At 47.7% G+C, this 13,647-nt stretch overlaps 1 protein-coding gene across 8 annotated transcripts in view; it reads right to left on the minus strand.

Moving 5' to 3' along the window:
• Positions 1-13,647, minus strand: part of LOC105192226 (dystrophin) — a 588,349-nt gene that overhangs the window by 7,216 nt on the left and 567,486 nt on the right. The window lies entirely within an intron of this gene.

Below are 13,647 nucleotides of genomic sequence, written 5' to 3' on the forward strand. Positions count from 1 at the left end.
GGCAAACGATATTAATCCGCCAGGGGTTAACGAACCGCGGAACGTCCCCGGCAAAGTTACGCGGTGGGGAAGAAAAGCACGCGCATAACTACGTATATTTGGCCAATTCATACGGCTAGTTGGAGAGAGAGAGAGAGAGAGAGAGAGAGGGAGAGAGAGAGAGAGAGAGAGAGAGGGGGGGGGGGGAGGAGAAGAGAGCGCAGCGTTTATATTCACGACCGCGACCAGGCAGTTTAACGCTTTCCCGAACTGCGGCCGCAGTTTTCACGGTGTATGCGTAACGGCGGTTTTAATTATTAACAAGCGTTTCTCGCGCCCGTCGAAATTTTTCGACGTTCTCCCGCGCCGTGTGTGTTGCCACGGAGAAAGAGAGAGGGAGGGAGCGCGTGCACGCGATCCGTTTGATACAAGCGATCGTATTCAGCGCGATATAAAACAGCAAACGACGGTAGCGTCAATTAAAACATTCATTTTCACGCGACGTAAATTCGGATTATCCATTCGCGGCGATACTATCCGATGCGGCGTACGCTTTACGGTGTGCGCAGCTGCGCGAAACGTTCGACTTGTTTTTGTTGCCGTAATTACGGCCAAAAGTGCTGCTACTGGCGTGCGAGAAAAAGTTTCGCGTGAGCGGCGCTATTCGCGAACGACGGACGGATTTTGCCAGTCGCGAAAAGAGTCGCGCGACTGCGTGCACACGCTCGGGATTGCGCTCGCCGTTGTGTGTATGCGCGCGCGCGCGCGAGTTACGACACATATATTGCTCTATTTAGATTCTTGCCGCAGTCACTTCACAGAAAAGTCCGCCGGCGTGAAAACCCGCCGCATAATTGACTCGGTCGTCATCATTAAATCGCAGCTGTTTCATAATTCCATCTTTCCGCTCGGAGGAGACCTTTTGGCAGGATGAAATTCGCGCAAGAAAAGGGAAAAACAAGATAACAGCCGTTCTGAATCGCCTCCGAATTATGAAAACGAATAATTGCCTTATCGTGACGTTTTGTCATTTGCTCCGCCGTTTCTTCTCTTCTGACGCGCCGCAAGAGAGAGAGAGAGAGAGAGAGAGAGAGAGAGAGAGAGAGAGAGAGAGAGAGAGAGAGAGAGAGAGAGAGAGAGAGAGAGAGAGAGAGAGAGAGAGAATGCGCGCGAATGAAGAGGTACAAATGGCATGCTCTTTTCAGGCCCTTTCAATTTTCATCCTCGGACAAGGCGCGGTAACTGGCGTCGCGATAAAGTCCTCCGGACATTTATCAGTCGGCGATACGCCATGGAGAATGATGGGGGATATGGGTGGAATGGGAGAGGGGGAGGGGAAGGAAGAAGAGAACGACGGTCGGTCTCACGACATTTGCATTCCAAATAAACGCCGTCGACGGACGCTAAATCGCTCTAATTAGTCGTCTCTCTATGGAAGTGCTTTAAGCGTCCCTTGTTCCGAGAACGGGATAAGGAAAAAGGCGGACGGCGCAAAAGAGAAGCGAGAATGGTGGGTGAAATGTGGGGAAGGACGGGGAGAGGATAGGGGAGGGAATAGAGAAAAGTTGGGATCCTACTCGCACCTGCGATCTGCGATGTGCGACAGAAAGTGGGACGATTGGGCCGATGGCAATGCCGACTCTGGAAAAAGCTGAGCCGCGCGCCTTTGTTCTTAACAATTTAAAGGCGGAGAGGGACAAAGAGAAAGGAGGAGAGACAGGGGCGGAGGTGAGAAAAATTATGAACGTGTGAACGGCGAATATTCAAAGTCGCTCCGAACGGAAGCAATTTGTTGCAATTGTTACACTGCGAATGTTCGGTTGTTATAAAAAATTTAGACAACTCGGGAAACACGAGAGAGAGTTGATGTTCATTCTGAAACAAACGATACTGATTCTGTTCACGCGTGCAGAGAAAAATATCATTTCGTTGTATATCGCTAAGAAAAGTGATAATTTAGTCTTCCGTCTCTCAAGTAATGCTTGTCTTCAATAAAGGACATCATTTTCTTCGTGAATACTCTCCTAAGTATATTCGTGACAAATGTTAGAAGAACTCATTATCATGTATTCGAAAGAAAAATTTATTTTCTTTTCAAAAATATTATAAACTTCATGCTCTATACAGAAACTAAATCGAATTTTTGTTTTAATATAATATTCTCGACTGAAGTGAAGTGGTGAACTTATCAGGATTAAAAATGTATTTTCAGAGTAAATCTGATATTTACGCTGAATTGATATGACAAGATTTGGGGATATATAAATTTGTGAAATATTTGAAATGACTAACGTTTATGCAACATATACTATTTTACATATATGTAACTCGCTTGTTATACACGTATCACGTATCACGTAACTCTTCGAAGCATACATTTTTCTGTTGATCTATTATTTATGAAATTTAGTATACAATGGTTTTTTGGGTCGCTGATCACGAATCCGAGATCCCAGAAAAAAATAGGTTTTTTTGCTCTTTGTTTATTTATAAAACTTTTGCAATAAATAACAAGTCCTCCTAAACTATTTTTTTTATATTCTTCTATCCCTAAGATATCAGTAAAATGCAAAAGAACCGATCTAAATGCGTTAATTAGATAACAAACGGCCAAAAAGTAAAGAAGTTTAGACAGTAACGTGGATTACCATCATGCATCAAAGGATTAACGTGAGATACATCACAATGTTTCCAAATGGAAAAAAAGAAATTGCTACAATTATATAGGAGGCCATAATGTATTACGATTCACATCACGCGTGCGTTTTATTGTACATATATTTTATGATAAATGTGTGTGTTATGAATGTTGCATAATCCGTGATGCGAATTGTGTTCGATAAAGCAATAATATTTAACGCGCATGCTAATGAGGAATTATTGTGTTCAATGAAAATGTAATTATACAGAACACTAAAATACACAATTGTAAAACATATATCCGTTCTCGCCCGCTCGGCCGCGTTCACCCCCGTTCACGGTCTTGCCGCTTTAGTGTCTGCGCGAAATCGTGCGAAAAAGTGGCCATAACGAGCGCTGATCACGTTGGCGAACCAGATTTATTTCAGCGCATGCACGCACGTACGCACGCACGCACGCACGCACGCACGCACGCACGCACGCACGCAGGCTGGCAGGCAGTTCGCATTCTGGTTACGTAAAAAGCACGAGAGTAAGACAGTAATTTGATTGTACAATGAGATCTCCGGGCACAAGAACGAAACGTTCTTGCACAAAAACGTTTAATGCGTGTAACAAACCGGTAGGCACGGCACGCTGAATGTAATATCTCGCCCATGGCTGAGGGATTTACAAAAAGAGCAATCCTGTAAAAGTAAGAGCAAAAGGCAGGAGACGACATTTTGCATTAAAAAAAATTACATAATTGTGCAGATTCGGCGTAAAGATCGGCGAATGTCCCGGCTTTGGAATAACATAGGAGAGAGAGAAGAGAGAGAAAAGAATCGGTCTGTCACGCGGGACGAGTTCCTCAAAACGATCGCGATAATTTGCTCGGCAAAATACGCATTCATATGCCGGCGAGTGATGTACAGACATAGCCGTCGTTGTCATAAATAAAAAAATTATAAAAAAATTACGGTGGATAAAAAAACGTGAGAAATGTAAGAGAGGGAGAGAGAGTGGCGACGTATCGAGCACTTCGGCCGGAAGAGCGTCGTGGCGACTTAATTCCAGGCATGCTCTAATAAGAATCATGAAATTGCATCTACCGATTCTGATCAGTTCCGCGGTGTTTCGGCAGAACCGGTTGTTCCCTGAGAGAAGAAAGGGAAAGATGCAGCGAAGTAGGTAGTAAAAAAAACCCGGAGCTTAATCAATATTTCGTATCCATGCGAATTTTTTTCGCCTTCGCTTTAATTTCCGAAGCAAGTAAAATAAAGTATATATAAATATTGGGGATACATACGGAGAAAAGAATTTCCGAAGGAGTGAACGTGCCAAAGGCGTTTCAATTGAAAAGTCCATAATTTCTGGCTCCTTAAACTGAATTTGGTTTATAAAAACGAGAAATTCTGTCTCCTTCAACTTAAAACGCGTTTGATTCGTTCGTTCTCAGTCTATTCAATCTGTTTTCTCCGCGTACAATTTCAGATGCGTTTCACTTTGAAATACTTGATTATTTACAAGAGAGCGTCCCTGATATATTTCTTCGTTTATTTCCCCGTACATAAATAGCTTGTCCCGAGATAGAAATGCTGCTCCTGAGAAGCGCAGCTTCCCCGTCGATACGGCGCCGAGCAACTTCACCTCGGACGTTATTTCGTGACTCTCGTTAAAGGCATTCTCCGCTTGATTCCGACGATAAATTCTGCCGGAAGGACTATCCTGATGCGTCGAGAGTGACACGGACGAGTGACGGATCGTGCACCTGGACGTCGTAAAATAATTGGCGGCTCCGTCGATATGGGCCTCCGCCAGTAGACTTTCGCGTGCAAAATTCGCCGGGGCGGTAAGGCCGAGGCCGAAATAATTTCTCGCCGCGGCGTCTGCAGTGTCATTTATTATGTAGCCAAGCGAGCAATTAAAGTTAACTCGATCGTGCCGACGTCGTCTCTACTCTCCCGCTCTCTCTCTCTCTCTCTCTCTCTCTCTCTCTCTCTCTCTCTCTCTCTCTCTCTCTATTTCTCTTTCTCCTCCTCCTCCTCTCTCAGTGCGCTCTCTTCGTGGCTCCTTTCGTCCATGTGTTCTGGCGAAGAAGTTCTTCGTGAAATTTACTAAGCTAATTGTCTGGCGCCATCCGATATTCTCCTGACTGCATGCACCATTCGTGGACCATTTAGCAATTAGTTGTTTGACTTGCAATTCGCGTCGCGTGAGAGAAAGAGAGAGAGAGAGAGAGAGAGAGAGATAAAGAGAGAGAGAGAGAGAGAGAGAGAGAGAGAGAGAGAGAGAGAGAGAGAGAGAGAGAGATAAAGAGAGAGAGAGAGAGAGAGAAAGAGAGAGCTCTCGCTCTTTTTCTCTCTCCTTTCCTCTCTTCCTTTTCCTCGTCTCCTGCGGCGTTTTGCTCAATTGATTTTCGTCTGTGTTTGATATGGCGATTGCGCCGAGGTAAGTTGCGGCGAAAATTTTGAATTTTCGTTCGAGGCGCGCGTTATCCGCGTGCTTGGCGCTCTTTTTCGCGTTCTACTTATAGAGCCGTAACTTGCGAAGCGACAGCGACCTCAGCGCAACGTAGGGCTAAAATAAACTCGTCTATACTGTCGAGCCTTCGATGCGCTGAGCTGGACTTCGATATTGATCGGGTTGATGTCGGCGATCGGCGGTAATCTTAGGATGATGGAAGCGATTTGATATTTTTAGTAATTAAATGAGGAAATGAGGAGGCGTTATCTTCGTCGGAACTCGACGGAGTATCGGCGGAACCATTCGTCAAAGGCGAGTGACGGATGAGAGAAGTGGGGAAACGAACATTTTTAAAGTACGGGAAGAAGGGATATTCGATCAGCATCCCGGAGAGCGATTTTACGAAGCGGTTTCAGCACAGGACGGTTTTCTCGGAATCATTCCAGCTGAGCAAGATGCTTTTATTCGGCGAACAAAGGCAAGGTGCTCCATGATGAATCGATCCAAGGCGCAGGTAAACGAATCTTGATCCTCGGAGGCATCGCAACATCCCAGAATACTCGCGGTAAATCATCGCTCGCGTTATAATTCGCCCTCCGATCGGCCTCGCCGCGGAGGAGCTGAAAATTCTGCCGGGAATTCACGTACCTCTCTCTCTCTCTCTCTCTCTCTCTCTCTCTCTCTCTCTCTCTCTCTCTCTCTCTCTCTCTCTCTCTCTCTCTCTTTCTCTCTCTCTCTCGTTATATCCCGAGCTTCGCGGTCGGAGAAAACGTCGAACTGTCGCCGCGATTCTTGACGAGAGAGAACCGCCGTAACGGACGTCCAGAGCTCCGCGGCGAGAAACATTATCGGAACGTTATCGGATCACGTCCGCGCTCCCTTCGTAACATTGTGCGCCGCGAAGTCGCTCTGTTATTTTGTCTCTTCTCAAAGTCACGTAGCGTTATTTAAACCCGCTAGCGAGCGAGCGAGCGCGTCGTACACGCGCGGCGGGGTGCGTGTTGCCACGGAGGAGCAGACAGTTAGCACACACACACACACACACACACACAACACTTGTCTACGTGCGGAGAAGTTGCCTTGAGCCCGAGGAAGTTACCGGGTACGTTAAGAGACTTAGCTGCGCGATATTGGAACACCGATGGATCTTATAAGCAGCTTACACGCCGCTCCTATCACAGCTTAACATGTAAGTTTCCGTACATGTCCAGCCTATCGTGAAGATTATAACAACACAAACGACCGTTGTAGAAGTATGATATACTCGGAGAGAGAACGAGCGAGCGAGCGAGCGAGCGAACGAGAGAGAGAGAGAGTGAGAGAGAGAGAGAGAGAGAGAGAGAGAGAGAGAGAGAGAGACAGAGAGGGAGAGGGAGAGAATACCCTGCATAACCGTCATCGTGTAAACCTCCGGTTTAATCCGAGTAATACCGAGCTATTTTCCAAGCGGCTGTAAAGGACGAGAGGGGGGGGGAGTTACCTTGCGCCTGGGCGACGAAAAATCACATTTCCCCGACGGTAAATTCCTCTTTCAAGCGCCGTCCCCAAGCGTGCCCTGCTGCCTCGATAGTATATCGCGCCGAGAGTATCCCCAGCGAAATACCGTCAGACGATTTCCACGGCCTCTCTTTCCCGTCCACTTTCGCAGACGGATAAGCGAATTTTCGCGTCGATAATCGAGACGGACGCGGAGCCGCTCCCTAAATTGCCCCGAACTCCCGCTTGAAAAGGACTCCGAAATGAACGCTCGGCGACGAGCGCTAAGTGGCAAGATAATCCGCACTCCTTGCACGCGTGTCCTCGTGAGAGAGAGAGAGAGAGAGAGAGAGAGAGAGAGAGAGAGAGAGAGAGAGAGAGAGAGAGAGAGAGAGAGAGAGCTGGGGAGAAGAAGACGGGGCGGGTCGCGACGGTCTACCGAATTCTCTCATAAATATTCAGATTTTCCGCGGCGCTTTCTGTTATTTATCGCATCGCCGGGGCGGCGCGTTCTCACCCGCGCCGCGGACAAAGAGGAGCTCGGTCGAGGTGACTAAGCGGCAATATTGTGGCGCCTCGCCGTTGGCAGTACGCCATGTGCATCTATTATAAGTCCGGGCTGCGTGGCCGCAGACCGTGTACCCTAGACCTTAACCTCGGCCTCTCCCTGCGATCCCACAGCCGTCGTCTCTCTCGGTTACGGCGCCTCTGCCGAGAGCGAACGAGCCGCAAATCGATGCGCGCCGCGTCGCGACTAGAATCAGCAAATTGCGCCCGCTTCTTTCGTGCGGTCGCCCGCTCCCGTTAATCATCAATCAACGATTCTGTGATCTCCCGGATCTGCTTTTGTTCGTCGTCGTCGTTCAAGCGGCGGCGGCGGCCGGCCGGAGCGCGTTCGATCCCCGACGATTTTGTTCTCCTCTCGCGATCTCCTTATCCTTTGTCGCGAAAGGTGGCACGCGTTTGCAACGCGAGCGAAATGATCGTCTCGTTCATTCGTCGGTGTATGATATCGCGAGCTGTAAAACTGTGAAATGACTCGAAGCGCTCGAAGGGGAAATGAAGTCCTCACTTGTCGTATTTCGTAGCAAAGTGCTACTTACGACGCTCGGCTAAGGTTCACTTTGTCAAGCGAAAAGGCATTCCTGACGTTTCTCCACTGTTGAATCGGCAGCGGCTACTGCGAGTCGATCGATTCGCGAAGCTGATGGGGATAGAGTGCACTCGAGACGCGCGCGTGACCGTAGCGAACATTTGACACGCGTGCTGCAAATCCTAAGGCTACCGCGCGGCCACGGCCATTACTTTCGCGCGGAATGCTCGCGCTGCTCGTGGATGGAATTAGCCCGTAGGCTAACAAACGTGTTAGAAATATGTGAGACACGTGTCACTCGTGCGATGCGGCTAGTCGGCGCGACGCATTCTTTAAGAGCGCGTTCTGAGACATCGAGCGAAGCGAGACGAAGCAAGAGTAATTTAGATATCGTTCATTCGCTCCGTGGAAGAACGATAGATATAAACTGCCACTTGCAGGAATTTATTAAAAAACAGAAAAAATTGTAGATCGCAGATAAGTGATATATTTTATCTGATAACCGATGCAAAATGCGGATTCTCTTCGTAAAAGCTCATGTCGTGTGGATCACTCACGATATGATCCATATTGTATGTTATGATACTTTTCAGATAATGTATATCTCATATAACACTTATAAAATGTTTATATTATATAATTATGTTTCGTTTTAGATTAAAAATATAAAATAATCCGAGCGAAAAATTCAAAGTAGGCAAAGAAAATTCCTCATTATTTCATCTTATCCTTGTTTTCCTTTTTTTTTCATTTCTTTATATTTTCTTTCTTTGGATAGAATACTTCCTGGTAATAATTAAATAAATATTTCATTGACACAGCTCCTCGCGACGTCGTACATCGGAATATCGCCAAGCGGGGTCAAAATTTGTCTCGGGATATTCGCCGAGCGCGAGTCTCTAATTCAAGAACGATCAAATGTCGCGCGATCGAGAGCCGAGGATGTTAAACGCTGCGCGACGAGACGATATAAAAATCGCGACACGAGCGCGTGTATCTTGGAAGTATCGTATCTCAGTTAACCCGCCGTGAGGAGGAGACAAGGGACGTTCATGTAAGACTCTTCGCCTAATGTAAAGACTACGTATACAAAGTAAAGAAACGGTATCTTGCATGGCGACGGAAATTAGATACCCACCGATGGAGCGCTATTATGTGGGTAAACTCAAGAAGGCCGATCCCTCTCGAATATCCATCGTGGCAAGATTTTGTTCTCCGGGCGACAATGTTCCGCACTGAAAGGTTTTCCGCTCCCCTCAACCCTTCCCAATCTACCAAACTCCCACGATACGATTCGCTATGATTGGCGCTCATTGTATGTGGAAGTTTTCAGCACTATCTCACAATTTCCGTTACTTGTTCTGCCGTCGTATCGGGCGCGACCGGAGATATTTTTCCAGAGAGAAAGATTCTCCCTCCCTCCCTCCTTCTCTCTCACTCTCTCTCTCTCTCTCTCTCTCTCTCTCTCTCTCTCTCTCTCTCTCTCTCTCTCTCTCTCTCTCTCTCTCTCTCTCTCTTACTGCCGGAATACATTTCGCGCAGGCGATACACACACACACACACACACACACACACACCACACACACACACACGCATATATATATATATCAATATAGCAATATTTCACGTGAGGATGAGCGACGGGGATGATATCTCGCGCAAGCGACAAAGGTGCTCGTTGAAAACCGCGATGTATTCCTGCGAGCTGCGAAATACTTTTATCGATAGGCGCGACGAGACGACGATCTGGGAGCGCGAATAACGCTGGAATTCAGTCCTCGCGGAATCTATCGATCATATATGCCCCTTTATCGGAGGATCCTTCGGGCGTCGAATAAGAGAGGAAGCGCATGCGATAAATAAGTGTGCAAAATATCGTCAAGACTATTAAAACATTACGGAATATATGAGCACATATTTGTGCATTTTAGCCGACTTGAAGTAAAATTTTGTATTTTAAATTTCATCCGTCTTAGAGGAAGTTTTTAAAGAGAAAATAAAAACAATATAATATGTTAGCACTTTTCGTGTACCAAATTTTTAAGATAAATGTACCAATTAGTGACTATATAACCCCGTCGAAATAAATAAATTAATATACGTGTTATGCTAGATACACAAAGTCGATTTTTCTTGAAAGCTCGAATTTTTTGGGACTTTAGTCGCGTTATATTTATTTAATTTCTGGAAAGAGATTTTCATTTATAATATTTTTCTCTCAGGAATGATGTGATAGTTTCATTTTGTTTTCTTCATTGACACAGTTTCGTTTTGAAAAATAATAACTGCACAGGTCTAAGAAACAGGCATCTGATATCAACTTTTAAAATGTCGCTGTCAGTGGTACGTTTGCAGTTACGATGATTTTTAATTTGATTTGAAACTTGTGATGAGATATAAATTTTAGGATACACGTTTAAGATAAATATAGACCCATATCAGTCGTTAAAGAAAACATGTAAAGTTGTTATAAATTATGATATCCGTCTTGGTTTGTTATCCACATCATGCGTGGTCATCGGTATATGTATGTGTGTGTGTGTGTGTGTGTGTGTAAGAGAGCCACGTTGTATTATAATATTTTTCAACTTGTATTATAATATACTTGACATATGATATTTACGAGATATGACACTTATACTCCATAATTACATTTCGCTGTACAGTCAAAATATGAGATAACTCGAACGTGGAAAGTTCAACGGGAGTCGACCGTGAAGAGGGCGACACGGAGGAGGAATCCACGATTACCTCCGTCAAATTCGGAAGACGAGCGACTCGCGCGCGCACTCCCCGATAGGAAACTCTCGTGTGACATCTATTCCCGGCGATAGTCGCTGCAGCTCGTCATCCTCTCTTATTCCAAGTCGGTCGTCAACTTCTTATCCCAGGATCAGTCGTCTGGTCTCGCTCGTAGGGCCGCCACTACTGCTTGCAATCGGCGCGAGGCTGAAGTGCGCGTTGCATGGGAATTGGATTAGCAGCTGGAGAAACGCTAAGAGCAATTCCCGCGATAGTATCTGCGCACGAGGGCAGGGCAGGGCAGGCTCGCTCGCGACGCTGATACGCCGCGCGTGCTCGCGCGGCAAGGTATTTGACATCGCTCGCAAGGGTTGACGCGAACGCGACGTGGTACGGGCGGCTTGAACCACCCCTGGACGGCTGTGGCGGCATCCCCTAATTTGCATCGTAATGTCCGCCCGTTGTCCGACGATTCTTTCGGATCGTATCGAGCTATCATTACGTCGTCGTAATTTCGCGGACGACATCGCGACGCTGATCGGCTCCGGCGATCTCACCGCCGCCGCCATTCAGACGCGGTTCCGCGGCGTCTGAGCGGAATCGGATTAATAGTCGCGGAAACGCTAATAGAAATTTCGACGATGGTATCGCTGCGTATACGAAGGGAGTGGCGCGCGCAACAATGCGCCTCGCTGCAAGTAGCGGACGCCGACGATACACGCGCGCGCGCCTGTGCGATACCTACAGATACACGTTTGGAACTAGTTTACGGTAATCGTTAGGTGGCCGCCGCGCTTTATCTCTGCGTCAACGTCTCTCACCTGAGTCTCGGCTCAATAATTGCGAGCGGTTGTAATAATCCGTTCGCTTTACCGCGTGATAGATCGCCGACGAGTTTATACCTTTCGCTGCATCTTTCACTTTAAAAGTCGCGGAAATCGTCGGGCCGGAGTAACCGCGAAGTGTGCGAATCGAGTGCGGAAAGTTTTGTGTGGAACTTGCAGTGGATTCTTCTCACGGTTATGCGACAGAAGAAATTCCGCCGGAAATTAGAGAGAGAGAATACGTATGATAAGTATATGCTCTTTCGTAATATAGTCTTATTAATTAAGATTAAGGAGTGAGAATATTTCCTCATACAGTACGATCCTCTAATTAAAATGTACAGTAAGTGCATTTTTTCATGTAACGTAATCTTATAATTTCTTTCACTTCACTTTCACACGGTGAAGAAATAATTAGGAAGGTTTTAAAATTTTTCCCCAGACCCTGCGTCGTGTGCTTTTGCTTCCTGCTTTGCAATTATCCGTTTGAGACTTTACCTCTTACGTCTTATCGAATGTCATTTCTATTCGTGACTCGTGATCGTGTATCGGCCTATTGAACAGCGATCTCTACATAGGCGGTATGCAGCATGGAAATTGAATTAGTTGCCGTTGGAACAGCGAGAGCAATTTCCCTGATAGGTATCTACACACACGGTGGGTCAAAGGAAAATGATCAACTCCGCAATGGCTTGCGCAACAATGAAAGTGCACCGGTATATGTCGGTCGCAACCAACCGGGACGCACGCACTTGGCGGACGCATTAGCTGCTTCCGCTATCTTTCCGGCTATCTTTCCGGCAGCGGCCGGCGGTAATGCCCGATTGGGTACAGCGAGCTCGAGAAACAAATAAACAAGCAAGCGGGAAGCGAATGAAGTATGCACCAAATATGCGCGTTCTATATTAATCGGCGATGTGTTTGTCTTCCGGGCCATCGGGATGAATAAACGAAGAGGATGCATAAATGAAGCGCGAGTTAGATGTACGCATCCGATATATTGATCAGCGAGGCGCGGTCTTCCGGACGTCTAACTCTCGTTGCATCTCTAGGTGCATCGATGTATCACGATGATCTCCCACGACGCGAACTAATCCCCCCTCGAGACAAAACGTATCCCCCGCGAGACGGCGCGTGCGAGGTTAGCCGCCGCCGAGTCGGCGAATCTGCGGGAATCCGCACTCAGCGAGAGGACGCGAGAGGAGCCTGGAAATTCACGGGGCCACACGCGGGGTGAGACGCGGAAAATTGCGAGCGTGCGGCACGGCGGCGTGCGAGTGTGAAAAGAGAGAGAGAGAGACCGGGAGCCATCGCGTGCGCTGTCGTTAAACGTCTATCGCGCGCTTTATCCGCAGCCGACACAACGGCGCTCGCAGGCCGGGCTAGGACAGTGCTCGCGAGCTACACGGGAATTGGATTAGCAGACGGAGAAACGGTAAGAGCAATTTCCGCGATAGTATCTGTAAACGCGCGAGAGAGCGAGAGCGAGAGAGAGAGAGAGAGAGAGAGAGAGAGAGAGAAAGAGAGAGGGCACGAGACACTGATACGCTCCGCACTGCGCGGTTGTCCCGCAACAAGCGAGGCGCCCTGGTGTTAATTACGCGCAATTGTCTGCGAGATCAGTGGCTTCTGCCAACCAATGAGCCAGCCAACCAGTCGGCCAGTCGACCGACCGACCGACCGACCAGCCGCCCTTGCGTGGTTCTACGCGGCGTACTATTCGCCGCGGCTTATAACGAGATATGTTGACTATATACATACGGTAATAATCATTATTGCGCTGTCGCGATTACAGAACGGCAGCGAATCGATCGCGAACGATGACGCCTCCGTCGGCGGTGGGTGGATTGGCGCGCGGCGGAAGGGACTGCGATTCCGTTTACCGCGGCTTTCGAGTTTTCTCTCGTTGATTGCCTTCTCTCTCTATCTCTCTCCCTCTCTTTCTCTTATTTACTCAGTCTTAGACCCATTTCGTCAAGTCTGGCGTTTTACGTGAGCGAAAAGCGCTTTGCTTTGCGAGGCTGAGCGTGACAGGGGAGGAAAAATGATTCGGAGCGCGGAGGAAAAGTGGGTCCCTCTTTTCAAACCAGCACGCAACAGTGCGGTCCCCATTTGGAAATCTCTTGGAGAGAGAGAGAGAGAGAGAGAGAGAGAGAGAGAGAGAGAGAGAGAGAGAGAGAGAGGGAGAGAGAGGGAGAGAGAGGGAGAGAGAGGGAGAGAGAGAGGGAGAGAGAGGGAGAGAGAGAGAGAGGGAGAGAGAGAGGAGAGAGAGAGGGAGAGAGAGGGAGAGAGAGGGAGAGAGAGGGAGAGGGAGAGAGAGAGGGAGAGAGAGAGGGAGAGAGAGAGAGAGAGAGAGAGAGAGAGGGAGGGAGAGGGAGGGAGAGAGAGAGAGAGAGAGAGAGAGAGAGAGAGAGAGAGAGAGAGAGAGAGAGAGAGAGAGAGAGACGG

Source organism: Harpegnathos saltator, unplaced genomic scaffold (genome assembly GCF_003227715.2).
Source record: "Harpegnathos saltator strain DR-91 unplaced genomic scaffold, Hsal_v8.6 scaffold208, whole genome shotgun sequence".
Lineage (NCBI taxonomy): Eukaryota > Metazoa > Arthropoda > Insecta > Hymenoptera > Formicidae > Harpegnathos > Harpegnathos saltator.